This window comes from Rhineura floridana, chromosome 4 (assembly GCF_030035675.1).
Source record: "Rhineura floridana isolate rRhiFlo1 chromosome 4, rRhiFlo1.hap2, whole genome shotgun sequence".
NCBI lineage: Eukaryota > Metazoa > Chordata > Lepidosauria > Squamata > Rhineuridae > Rhineura > Rhineura floridana.
Genome location: NC_084483.1, coordinates 189,860,195 through 189,874,019, shown reverse-complemented (window position 1 = coordinate 189,874,019; position 13,825 = coordinate 189,860,195). Strand labels below are relative to the sequence as shown.

General features: G+C 42.1%; 1 long non-coding RNA gene across 2 annotated transcripts; it reads right to left on the bottom strand.

The window, feature by feature from the left end:
* Positions 1–821: 821 nt before the first annotated feature.
* Positions 822–10,290, bottom strand: LOC133383941 (uncharacterized). Of its 2 annotated transcripts, XR_009762433.1 has the most exons (4): positions 9,465–10,290; positions 7,535–7,770; positions 6,010–6,125; positions 822–4,458 (listed from the first exon to the last, which is right to left on the bottom strand). It is a non-coding gene; the product is annotated as an uncharacterized LOC133383941 (long non-coding RNA). The 2 variants fall into 2 exon arrangements; XR_009762432.1 differs by having other exon boundaries at positions 7,535–10,290.
* Positions 10,291–13,825: the final 3,535 nt, after the last annotated feature.

The following is a 13,825-nucleotide window of genomic DNA, read 5'->3' as shown; positions in this document are numbered from 1 at the left end:
AATCCCCACACACTAACCCATTAGACCAGCAGTGGAGAATCTTGTTTGCTCCAACCCTGCAAGCCAGCTTTGACAGGTGTCAATCATGTGACATTAAAGTTATGACATGGTGTTACCCCACCCACCTGTTAAATTTGGCCCACAGGGCGAGAGCAAAAAAGGTTCTCCAGCCCTGGGTTAATGAGTTCGTCGGGGGTGGGGTGGCAAAGTCTAACGGTGCAGGGATTGTTGTGGGGTAGAGGAGCAATGTGAGCAGGGGCAAAGCCCCTAGTGTGGGGAGAGGGAGAGAGAGCTAGCAACAGGATATAAGAAGGACCCTGAAGAGTATTTAACAGTGTCGAAGGGCCTATTGCTGTCATCTCAACATGTGATCACACGAGCTGCTAGACAAATTTTGTATTCTGCCGGATGCTTGACAGTCCCCAATACAGGCATCAAAAGAAGCAAGAAGCTTGAGTCTTCAGGTACACGCCATCTTTGGCTCAGTGGTTACATTTAGCTTTGAAGGCCATAGGTTGTGCTGGTTTGAAATAAAAGTTGCATTTATTGCAGTGGGTGTATAGAACCTCTGGCCCTCCAGCTGCTGGACTACAACTCCCATCCTCTCTGACCATTGGCCATGCTGGTTGGGGCTGATGGGAACTGGAGTTCAACAACATTGAGCAGGGGGTTGGACTTGATGGCCTCATAGGCCCCTTCCAACTCTACTATTCTATGATTTTATGAATATCTGTAAGATACCTGATTCCCCATCATAACATAAGAAGAGCCTGCTGGATCAGGCCAGTGGCCCATCTAGTCCAGCATCCTGTTCTCACAGTGGCCAAGCAGGTGCCTGGGGGAAGCCTGCAAGCAGGTCCTGAGTGCAAGAACACTCTCCCCTCCTGAGGCTTCCAGCAACTGGTTTTCAGAAGCATACTGCCTTTGTATTACACTCCCTGTATTACACTCTTGTATAGAAGACCTGGAAGTACATGCAGCTTGTCAGAGTCACAACTCCATTTCCAGCCCCATGGTCTTCCTATCAGTTCAGTTTCTGGATGTCACAGTCCTACCTTATTAAAAGAAAACAGTACCTGTTCTTTGAGTCGCTTGAGTTTTAATTGTAGACAGTCTCATCTGTCTTCCTTGCACCTAGGCCAGCTCTTGTAAGCCAGGGGTGCTAAATGAGTGGATGTTTATTTCTGTATGCTGGGGAAACTGACTGGAGAAGTGACTTGACCTCAGCTGGGCCTAGATTGCCAACTTAAGTTGCAGTGTAATGCAAAACACCAGGCCCTGAAATGAATGTTCCTATAAGCTTCCAGAAACAGGTTTCACTAAAAGTGCTGTTTTCCTTTTGCAGATATCACTAGTAAATAATTGTATCTAGCAAGCATAAATTTAAGCAAATTTTGAAACACACACTATGAAATGAGCATCGATTTATCTTTTCTACTTCTCATATGGGTCAGAGTGGTAACAGAAGTGGACAGCACACCCTGCATTAGCAGCACCAATCATCTACTGAGAGGAAGGCTCGACCAAAACAGGTGGATCAGCATCGTCACAGCTGACCACAATGACCATCTCTTTGGAGTGAGGATGTTTAGACAATGTAACTAGGAGATCCATGTATGCACCCCTGGATATTGAATGCCCCATGAAAATTAATGGACCAAAATTCTATTAAATATATTTTTCCCAAGGCCACTAGGTCATGTTACAACAATGAATTGCTACATAATTCCATAAAACTTAACAAACTTGAGGAAAACAAATGCCTGAAAAATAACACCCCTATTTTCATTTTATGACAGCCCAGTGAATTTTCATCTAAAAAAAAGTTTATGCTTTTTTGCTGCAACATACGCAAAGAATATGTCAATATTTGTGTCAGGAAGTAAAATACACCACTTTCTGTTGTGTGGACCATAGATTTGATTCGGTAAGCACCTGTGCTAGACATGCAATGTTCTCTAGAACACAGATTGAACACTTGCACTCAGGTCCTGCTTGCGGGCTTCCCCCAGGCACCTGTTTGGCCACTGTGAGAGCAGGATGCTGGACTAGATGGGCCACTGGCCTGATCCAGCAGGCTCTTATGTTATGTTCTTAAACATACTGTGACATAAATCCCCCTCTACTGTGTCTTCTCAGAGATAAACAGCCTAGTTTGGATGACCATATCTTGTCTTGCTAAGCCAAGATACACACAAGCCTTTTGCTTGTGCATGCAGCTCTTTCTGAAGTACACTGCTTGAACTTGAAGTTCCGAATTTTCCATTTCATCTGAGCTGGAAAACAAGAGTTACCAGATTCGGAACAAGCCAAGAAACCCTATTCTGAAGTTGGGTTAAGATCCTGGCTTGTTCCAAAGACATTGTTTTGACATTGTTTCTCCAGGTTGGACAAAATGGGGAATTGGCTAACCAGAGACTTCCTTTCTCGATTGCTAAACTTGGTGAAGGGAGGAGCAAAGGCGCTGTGTGAATGGGCAAGAAGCTCATGCATATCTCACCTCAATAAGCGGATTGGTCAAACGCAGCCAATCATCACAGTGCATCAGGCAGGGGCTTCCAAACTCTGAAGGAACATGTCAGTTTTCACCTTGACCCATCTGCCACAGAATCCCTCTTTGCTGCAGAGGATCCTGGGCCACCACGTCATGGGGGTGAGATGTCTTTTAAGGTCATTCTTATGAAGAATGCCCTGATCAGCTTCAAGGAACCTTCCTAAAACACAGGGCTGGTTTTTTAAAAAAACTTAGTATAAGGAATCTTTCTGAACCTAGCAGTAGACATTAAGGACTGTTCTTATAGGGTTTGTTAAGTGCTTCAAGTTGATTTCAACTTATGGCGACCCTATGAATCAGCAACCTCCAACAGCATCTCCTATAAACCACCCTGATCAGATTTTGTAGGTTCAGGTCTGTGGCTTCCTTTATCGAGTTGATTTTTCTCTTATCTGCTTTTTTAACTGTCCAACTTTCACATCCATACAGAGATCAGGAATACCATGGTCTGAATGACCCTGCATTTGAGGACCTTTTCTAGTTCCCTCATAGCTGCCCTCGCCAGTCCTTGTCTCCATTTTGGTTAACAACTGTGCCAAGGTATTGATAATCCTTGACAAGTTCAATGTCATCATTGTCAACTTTAAACTTACATAAATCTTCTGTTATTACTTTAGTCTTCTTGACGTTCAGCTGTAGTCCTGCTTTTGTGCTTTCCTCTTTAACTTTCGTCAGCATTCATTTCAAATTATTACTGGTTTCTGCTAGTAGTATGGTATAATTTACATATCTTAAATTGATATTTCTCCCTCCAATTTTCACACCTTCATCTTAGTCCAATCCTGCTTTCCATATGATATGTTCAGCGTATAGATTAAATAAATAGGGTGATAAAATACACCCCTGTCTCACACCCTTTCTGATGGGGAACCAATCGGTTTCTCCATATTCTGTCCTTACAGTAGCCTCTTGTGCAGAGTATAAGTTGTGTATCAGCACAATCAGATGCTGTGGCGCCCCCATTTTTTTTAAAGCATTCCATAGTTTTCCATGACCTACACATGTAGAGAACAGGAAATTAGCAAAAGGTTGAAAAGAGACAGGGAAAAGGAGATGGAGTGGAGAATGGTAAAGATTTTCCATAATGCTTCCTAGAATCCAAATTAACATGTCCCTTTCATAGTCTTTCTTCCACCTAGAACAGGGTAGCCAACATGGTCCCTTCCAGATGGTGTTGGACTATAACTCCCATCAGCCCCAATGAACAGGGATGATGGGAATTGTAGTCCATAGCAATTGGAGGGCACCACTTTGGTTACCCTTTATCTGGAATGATCCAACCACATCATCATCTTGTAGTCCTCCAGGGGTGACTAGACTAATTCATGTGAGATGTAAAAAGATGATAAAGACCATTAATGGAGAAGCAAGTTTGGAGGGAGGAGGTGGGGTTGCAACTGTCCTTTGCCAGAGAGTTGAGAAGTGGTGCGAGTATATGCATAGGTGTATTTATTTATTTACAAAGGGTGGTATTAAATGCTAGTCCTACTCAGAGTATGCCCATTGACATTAATAGACATGACTAACTTTGGTTCATTAGTTTCAATGGGTCTACTTCAAGTAGGGCTTAGTTGAATACAACCCAAAATATTTATAGCCTGTCTTTGCATTATATAACAAACACAATGTGGTTTAAAAGCCATTGCTTGTTAAGAGCTCAGGAAATGGATACTGTCTTAGCTGGATACATAAGTGACAGTAAAGAAGGCAACAGGTAACATTTTCTTACAGAAGGGGTTCCACAGCTGGGGTGCCACCACAGAAGAGGTCCTCTCTCTAGTAAATCACCTGGTTGACTTCTAACCACCTGCAGAAGGCCTGTTGTTGATCTGGGCTGGCAGGCAACTCACTGGCTGCGAAACAGCATCTCTCCCAAGTAGCTTTGGTAGCTCCTGCTCGCTGGGCTGAAAGTTGGGGGCCAAAAGGGATGCATTTAAAAACCACATGCGGGATTTTATGCTTTTCAGATTTAAAAACCAAATATTAAGTTTTTGATTTTAAAAAATTGTAATTCTGCAATTCATTACACTGATTTTCTTGTCAGGTGCATGGAGTAGCGATAACCCTTTCTGGAGGGGCAGCTTGTTAATCCTCTCTGTCCCATGGAGTCATCCCTGCACCCCTCATAACTGGAGTCACCATATCAGTAACAGAATGTTTCAGCGTCTTCTTAAATACCCATTCATGATAACAACCCTTTTCATCACCTGGTCTTATTTTATCCTTTCCTTACTGCCCTGTTATGTTGGGCTACATAAACTTCACTCGTGTGTCCAAAAATGTCCATGCCAACAACACTGCTTAAAATTCTCAAAATCCCCAATTCTATGCTGACAAGTGAATGTGGTTTGCAGGACAAACACAGATATTGATGGAAGATTATTACACTCCACTTCACTTTTTTTTTTAGTTTTTCCATACAGCTTGATTCTTGCTTTTAATTTCAGTGTTACCAAGAGGCCTAATAATCAGCATCAAACATTATAGGAGCCTCTCTAATTACTATATATTGCAGCAAATAGGAGTAGACTGTAAGGCAAACTGTGGCTGAGTTTCATAGCACTGAGGTTAGAGCCGAATGATTTGTAGGGGGAAAAAGAATCTCTGGTCAATTTACTAAATAAGATTGTTCACTCACCTGCATCCAATACAAATCCATCCTAGTATTAATTTGGCTCTGTTGGCTATGATCCCCCAAAGTTAGCCTTGCCCATTGCAATCAATGGCAGTGCAGTGCAGTGCAGTCTCATCCCCTTGCTTTCAGTGGAATATGCAACCCAATCCTAAGCAAGTTTATTTAACAGGATATGCTTCCTAATGCATGTGGTAGGATATATAGAGTTGTATCCAACTACTACTCAGAGTAGACCCATTACAATTAATGAACCCATTAACTTCAGTGGGTCTGTTCTGAGTAGGATAAACAGGACACAACATTTCATCACAGCTAACTTAAGCTACAGGCACAATGCACTTAACCTTGTTATGTGCCTTCAAGTAAATTTCAACTTATGGCAACCCTATAAATCTGCGACCTCCAAGAGCATCTGTTAAAAACCACCCAGTTCAGATCTTGTAAGTTCAGGTCTGTGGCTTCCTTTATGGAATCAATCCATTTCTTGTTTGGCCTTCCTCTTTTTCTACTCCCTTCTGTTTTTCCCAGCATTATTGTCTTTTCCAGTGAATCATGGTTTCTCATTATGTGTCCAGAAAGTCTTAGCAATGATACAAGCACTTTCTTATCTTATTCATCCTCACAATAACCCAGCAAGGTTGACCACATATCTTCCATAAGATACAAAAGGTGTAAAAAGAATAAAGATCACAACTTCCCTACGGCCACCTGACACAGCTGCCTCTTGTCTTTTAAATCTAGCTGTTTCCAGACGCAAAACCATCTATTGGATAGAAAGTTGTTAAAATCTTAAAAGGGTAAGAACAGACAGTTCTCTGACCTGCTTCAGCTACGGCCTGCAGAAAGAGTCCCTCCCATGTCTTGCCTTGCCAATTTGGACTGTAGATTCCCATGAAAATGGTGAATGTTTCCCTTCTTAATCATTCCAAGGAGCAACTAAAAGAGCAGGAAGCCAGGCCATTTACTAGCAAACAATAGGAAAAGTTTGACTATAAAGAGAACATTTCAAAGAGTAGAAAAGTCTGCAACAACCCATTCATACATGTTGTCATTATTTATTACCTGCCCTTCACCAGCAGGTCCCAGGGCAGGTTATAAACATTTTAAAATCCAGTGTTAAAAACAGTTAAATTACAATCACAGGAATCGTGTGGGTCCTGAAAACATATCCTAGGTATGAAAGGCCAAGGTAAAGAGGTGCATCTTCAGCATACTGTGGAAACTATATGAAGGTACCAGATGCACCCTTATAGAGAGAAAATTTCACCACCTTGGAGCCATCCCAGAAAATGTAGTCATCGGTTGATGAAAGTTCACACCTGTAAACCAGCTGTAAGGGCATTTGAGACCTCAGCAATCTCCATTTATGCCAAGTAGGCTTATGGAAGTCTACTCTGTGTATTCCATTGGTGTTGTGAGGAAATAGCCATTCCGCTTGCCTTTCTTTGCATATGCAAATCTGTCCCTCCATTGAGGTGAACTGAGAACCCTTCCTGACACACAAGCACACTGGGTGTGAGGTTGGTGGAGTGGAGCATTCACATCACATGGTTTTTATTTTTTCCAAAGCAAAAAACATAATTGAGAAATTTTCTGGAGGCATAATTCTCGAATTTTAATATGAGTACATTTAGCCTCATTCTTTATGAAATAGTTTATATGTTGATTACAGGTCAGTAATTGTGTGTCTTGTCTAGCTCTAAACACAGTGTTGTATCTAACGGCAGAGTAGGCCAATTAAGATTAACGGACATAATTAAGTTCCATTATTTTCAATGGGTTTACACCACGTATAACTTTGTTGGATACAATGCAAGGGAATGAGATTGTCCTGTTTTTCTTGTTGTTATGTCTGTTTCAATATACTTTTAAGAACATCACTTATCTCTAATGACAGATAAAGCCCTATCATGGCTCAAGTAGAAATGTCCGCATTTGACATTTTATGTCTCTCGTATGTTCTGCATGACAATCCAGCTGGCATCGTGCTAAGATTTTTATGGCCTCAAAAAACAACCACCTAACCTTACAAGGTTACAAGGGACTCTTACTGGAAAGCTAGCATTTCTTCAAACAGTGGGCTACAGCAGGAGAACTGTGTTTACGGAAGTTCTTTGACTTAACCAAAATGTTCCATTGCTTGCAAAATGAATGTTGTTTGTCATTCTCATCGTACTTTCAAAACTAACTGTGGAACTTTGAGTTTGTGTGTTTATGATATATTACCGTCAATCACCTGTGCTTTCAAAATTATTAAAAGTCACACAAACATCCATGACCGTTTCTCTTGGTTTCCATATGCATTGTACAGAATTGTTGAGTTATGTGCGACACACTGTGCTCACCATGAATGGAAACTGGGTTGGATCCATCAAGACTGTTCTTAGGGGTGGCAGCATAGTCTCCAGTTGTTCTACTGGCCTGGTTTCCATGTAAACAGGCACCTGTATGTCAAAATATTCTTCAAATAACGGCTCACATCGCCACTGTGAGAAGATGCTGGACTACATGGGCTTTTGACATGACCCAGCAGGCTCTTCCTATGTTCTTGGAAGGTTTGGTTTGCTGAGGGAGGAATCACCTAAGACAAAAAGTCATGGAACTTGGGTGGAGAGAGGGGAGGCTTTGAAAATAAAAAGGTAGATATGCTAAGCAAACAGAGGTATGATACTTCAAGTTTTCTTGCCACAGGATGATTTGGAGCAGATATAAGGAGTTGCCTACATAAATAATAGAATAATTACTCTTATCCCTTACTCAGTGTAGGATGCAATTGCAACACCTGACAGATGGCCATTCTGTGTCTGCTTAAATACCTCCAGTGAAGGACACTCCATCTCCCAAGACAGTCTGTTATGCAGTTGAACAGGTCTTATCATTAGGAAGCTTATTCTGACATTTTAGTCCAAATTTGCTTCCCTGCAATTTCCACCCATTCACCCTCCAGTCCTGAGAGGATTTTGTTTCCAGACCCTTCACATCCTGGTTGTCTTTGTTTGGACACCTGCTTGTCACCATCTTTCTTGAAATGTGGCACCCAGAACTGGACACTGACCTCCAGATGCAGCCTAACCAGCACTGAAGGTGGAAAGATATCTTTTTACCAATTTCTGAATAATTAGACAATGTGACAAGAGTGCTCCCCCCGAGAAAGCTATGATTCTAGCTGATGTTAATCTTATCAAAGACAGTGGCAACATGTATAATTGTATTTCACCATCAGATCTTAGCTCATGGGTGGAGAGGGTATCAGAGAGAAAATGTTACCTTACTCTTCTTGTAACGAACCATTCAGGGCTTAAGAGCAGATTCTACCATTTAACCTCAAAACAAACTGTTACCAATGTAGTTCGCAGATGAAACAGATGTCATTACTAAGTGTGGTAGTCTCCGAATGACAGCCTGAATTTGGCAATAAACTTTGGTGACGGTAGCCACCATCTTAAATCTAGACCTCAGAGATGAGGACCCTGTGGACCTCTACATCATTGGTTCCCAAACCTTTTCTCCCACGGACCACTTGAAAATTGCTGATGGTTTTGGAAGACCACTTTAAAAAGATTGTTCTGCCTCTTGTAGCAATTGTAAAGCACTGTGCTGGAAGCTGTTTAACTTTTAATTGCATTTTCATTGTTTATTTCTTGTATTTTATTAAATTACAATTTGCATTCCATAGAAATCAAATGGTAATGCAGTAAAATAAAATATAAATAAAAGCAGCAATAAAAACACAATGAACAATAAATATGAATATTTAACGCAGACATGCTGCAGACCATCTGAATGAAGCTTGTGGCCCAAGAACTACAGTTTGGGAACCCCTGCTCTAGATGTTGCTCAGCGCCAACTCGCATCATCCTGAGCACTGGCCAAGATGACTGGGGCTGTTGGGAGCTGGAGCCCATCAACAAATGTAGGACCACAGGTTTCCCATTCCTGATGTTTCCCATCCAAAATAGCTGTCCTTACCCAGGACCATTACTGAACACAGGCAATTCATTCAAGGGTTACCATACTAGGGAATGAAGGAGAAATAGAACTTGGTGTTGGTCCTGGTAATGACTCCCACCCTCTCCTTTCTAAGTTGAATAGATTATACTTGCACAGACATTTAATATATTTGACGAAGTAGGCTCTGGCCCAGAAATGTTTGTGCCATAAAAAAAAGTTAGCCTTTAAATGTGCGCCCAGGCTCCTTGCCAAGTTCTGCTCAGATACAGAACCCCAAGAGATGGGTGTCATCGATACCTGCATTTTCCCAGGGTATAGACTCACTTTTCAGGTAATATGCAATGATGGCAGGAACAGCCTCCTCCCACGTGGCAGGAATTCAGCTGAGTACTAATTAAGTCTTCTTTCAGCAATTGCAGAGCTCTGTCACTGGAAGACAGATCATAACTAAACACAAGAGTATTTAATTTTGCTTGCAGTCCTTTGTAAACAGAGAAATCTGCCCATGAAAGGTCACAAGACTTGTATTAAAACATACAGTGCAATTATTGACAGGAATTCAGGAGCTTCAGATAACTTCTACCTATACTTCAGTCCATACAAATTATTATTTTTTCAACCAGAAGCCTTTTTTCACATATCTTGAGATAGCTAGGTTTCTGGCAAATGTTAGTAGCAGTGTGGGTATATCCAAACTACAGACTCTTTTAAAAGAGGTTTTTTCTTGGGAAACTGTTGGGACAGGAAGGTACCTAGGACTTCTCCATGAAAAAGTTGTATGAAAGCCACAAGTTTGCAGTCTAAAGGCCTGAGGTGCAAGATGAATTCAGAAGAGCAAAATTACCACAGGCCAAACCACAAGTGCCAAAGACACTTGAAGAGAGAGACTGCTTACAAGTGCCTGTACACTAATGCTAGGAGCCTCCGAACCAAGATGGGAGAACTGGAGTGCTTGGTCTTAGAGGAGAGCATTGATATAGTGAGCATAACGGAGACCTGGTGGAATGGAGAAAACCAGTGGGATACGGTTATCCCTGGATATAAACTATACCAGGACGACAGGGAAGGACGTATTGGTGGCGGAGTCGCTCTATACGTGAAAGAAGGCATTGAATCCAGCAAGCTGGAAACCCCAAAAGAGGCAGACTCCTCCACAGAATCGTTGTGGGTGGTGATACCATGCCCCAGGAGGGACTTAATACTGGGAACGATCTATCGTCCCCCTGATCAAAATGCTCAGGGAGACCTGGAGATGAGATATGAAATTGAGGAAGCATCCAAACTAGGAAATGTGGTAGTAATGGGTGACTTCAACTACCCGGACATAGACTGGCCGCATATGTGTTCCAGTCATGACAAAGAAGCAAAGTTTCTAGATATTCTAAATGACTATGCCCTAGACCAGATGGTCATGGAACCGACCAGAGGGACGGCAACCCTGGACTTAATCCTCAGTGGGGACCGGGACCTGGTGCGAGATGTAAGTGTTGTTGAACCGATTGGGAGCAGTGACCACAGTGCTATTAAATTAAACATACATGTAACTGGCCAATTGCCAAGAAAATCCAACACGGTCACATTTGACTTCAAAAGAGGAAACTTCACAAAAATGAGGGGATTGGTAAAAAGAAAGCTGAAAAACAAAGTCCAGAGGGTCACATCACTCGAAAATGCTTGGAAGTTGTTTAAAAACACTATATTAGAAGCTCAACTGGAGTGCATACCGCAGATCAGAAAAGGTACCGCCAGGGCCAAGAAGATGCCAGCATGGTTAACGAGCGAAGTCAAGGAAGCTCTTCGAGGCAAAAAGTCTTCCTTCAGAAAATGGAAGTCTTGTCCGAATGAAGAAAATAAAAAAGAACACAAACTCTGGCAAAAGAAATGCAAGAAGACAATAAGGGATGCTAAAAAAGAATTTGAGGAGCACATTGCTAAGAACATAAAAACCAACAACAAAAAATTCTATAAATACATTCAAAGCAGGAGACCCTCTAGGGAGGCGATTGGACCCTTGGATGATAAGGGAGTCAAAGGTGTACTAAAGAACGATAAGGAGATTGCAGAGAAGCTAAATGAATTATTTGCATCTGTCTTCACAGTGGAAGATATAGGGCAGATCCCTGAACCTGAACTAACATTTGCAGGAAGGGATTCTGAGGAACTGAGACAAATAGTGGTAACGAGAGAGGAAGTTCTAGGCTTAATGGACAATATAAAAACTGACAAATCACCGGGCCCGGATGGCATCCACCCGAGAGTTCTCAAAGAACTCAAATGTGAAATTGCTGATCTGCTAACTAAAATATGTAACTTGTCCCTCGGGTCCTCATCCGTGCCTGAGGACTGGAAAGTGGCAAATGTAACGCCAATATTCAAAAAAGGGTCCAGAGGGGATCCCGGAAATTACAGGCCAGTTAGCTTAACTTCTGTCCCTGGAAAACTGGTAGAAAGTATTATTAAAGCTAGATTAACTAAGCACATAGAAGAACAAGCCTTGCTGAAGCAGAGCCAGCATGGCTTCTGCAAGGGAAAGTCCTGTCTCAGTAACCTATTAGAATTCTTTGAGAGTGTCAACAAGCATATAGATAGAGGTGATCCAGTGGACATAGTGTACTTAGACTTTCAAAAAGCGTTTGACAAGGTACCTCACCAAAGACTTCTGAGGAAGCTTAGCAGTCATGGAATAAGAGGAGAGGTCCTCTTGTGGATAAGGAATTGGTTAAGAAGCAGAAAGCAGAGAGTAGGAATAAACGGACAGTTCTCCCAATGGAGGGCTGTAGAAAGTGGAGTCCCTCAAGGATCGGTATTGGGACCTGTACTTTTCAACTTGTTCATTAATGACGTAGAATTAGGAGTGAGCAGTGAAGTGGCCAAGTTTGCTGACGACACTAAATTGTTCAGGGTTGTTAAAACAAAAAGGGATTGTGAAGAGCTCCAAAAAGATCTCTCCAAACTGAGTGAATGGGCAGAAAAATGGCAAATGCAATTCAATATAAACAAGTGTAAAATTATGCATATTGGAGCAAAAAATCTTAATTTCACATATACGCTCATGGGGTCTGAACTGGCGGTGACCGACCAGGAGAGAGACCTCGGGGTTGTAGTGGACAGCACGATGAAAATGTCGACCCAGTGTGCAGCAGCTGTGAAAAAGGCAAATTCCATGCTAGCGATAATTAGGAAAGGTATTGAAAATAAAACAGCCGATATCATCATGCCGTTGTATAAATCTATGGTGCGGCCGCATTTGGAATACTGTGTACAGTTCTGGTCGCCTCATCTCAAAAAGGATATTCTAGAGTTGGAAAAGGTTCAGAAGAGGGCAACCAGAATGATCAAGGGGATGGAGCGACTCCCTTACGAGGAAAGGTTGCAGCATTTGGGGCTTTTTAGTTTAGAGAAAAGGCGGGTCAGAGGAGACATGATAGAAGTGTATAAAATTATGCATGGCATTGAGAAAGTGGATAGAGAAAAGTTCTTCTCCCTCTCTCATAATACTAGAACTCGTGGACATTCCAAGAAGCTGAATGTTGGAAGATTCAGGACAGACAAAAGGAAGTACTTCTTTACTCAGCGCATAGTTAAACTATGGAATTTGCTCCCACAAGATGCAGTCATGGCCACCAGCTTGGACGGCTTTAAAAGAAGATTAGACAAATTCATGGAGGACAGGCCTATCAATGGCTACTAGCCATGATGGCTGTGCTCTGCCACCCTAGTCAGAGGCAGCATGCTTCTGAAAACCAGTTGCCGGAAGCCTCAGGAGGGGAGAGTGTTCTTGAACTCGGGTCCTGCTTGCGGGCTTCCCCCAGGCACCTGGTTGGCCACTGTGAGAACAGGATGCTGGACTAGATGGGCCACTGGCCTGATCCAGCAGGCTCTTCTTAAGATGCTGTTTGGGCTGTACATTTAAAGCTGCAGCGTGGTTGGCCAAGTCTGGATGCAAATAAAGATGATCACTGCAAATAAAGATAATAATAATAATGATGATAATGTAAGACACTTCTCAATGTAAAGTGCTATAGAAATGATGAGCTACTGCTAAATACATGGGCTGCAAGCAACAAGAATGTCCATGTCCTGACCTCCACGAAGTCTCATGGCATATGCAGAAAAGAATTCCCTATCCCACATTCATATTGAAAATTGCTTTTTGGGGGGGGGGGGAAGAGTTGTCATGCAACTATACTACTCTTAAGAAACGTAAGTCTAAAGCCCATTGTATGTGCAGAATCCATTCTACATGCAGAGTGTATGAAGTTGTCAGGCTTGAATCTCATCTTATTGGTTGCCTAATACATTTCTGCTGATGAATGGAGCATTGACAGAAATCACTTGTGGAAATAAGTCACATTTGCCCAGGGCAAATCACAATGGGCAGGATCCAAGAATTTCCTTGTGTAGGCAGAAGCGACTGCTGCTTGCCTGTTTGCCTACAGTTTCCATTCACCCCCAGCTGCACCCCACCACCACCACACCCAGGCCATTTGAGAAGGTGCTTTAGCTAGGTTCAAGGGCTATAGCAGAAAAGCTGTTATATAAGCAAAATTCCATTCATAGTTAGTTGGACCCTGCATGTCAGCCATTTTAAATTCTACATATCTTTTTGATCACATTTTCCTGGGTAGATCTAGAAGCCTGTAACTTTTGTTTTTTAAAATAATAACAGGTTACAACAAAAAAAG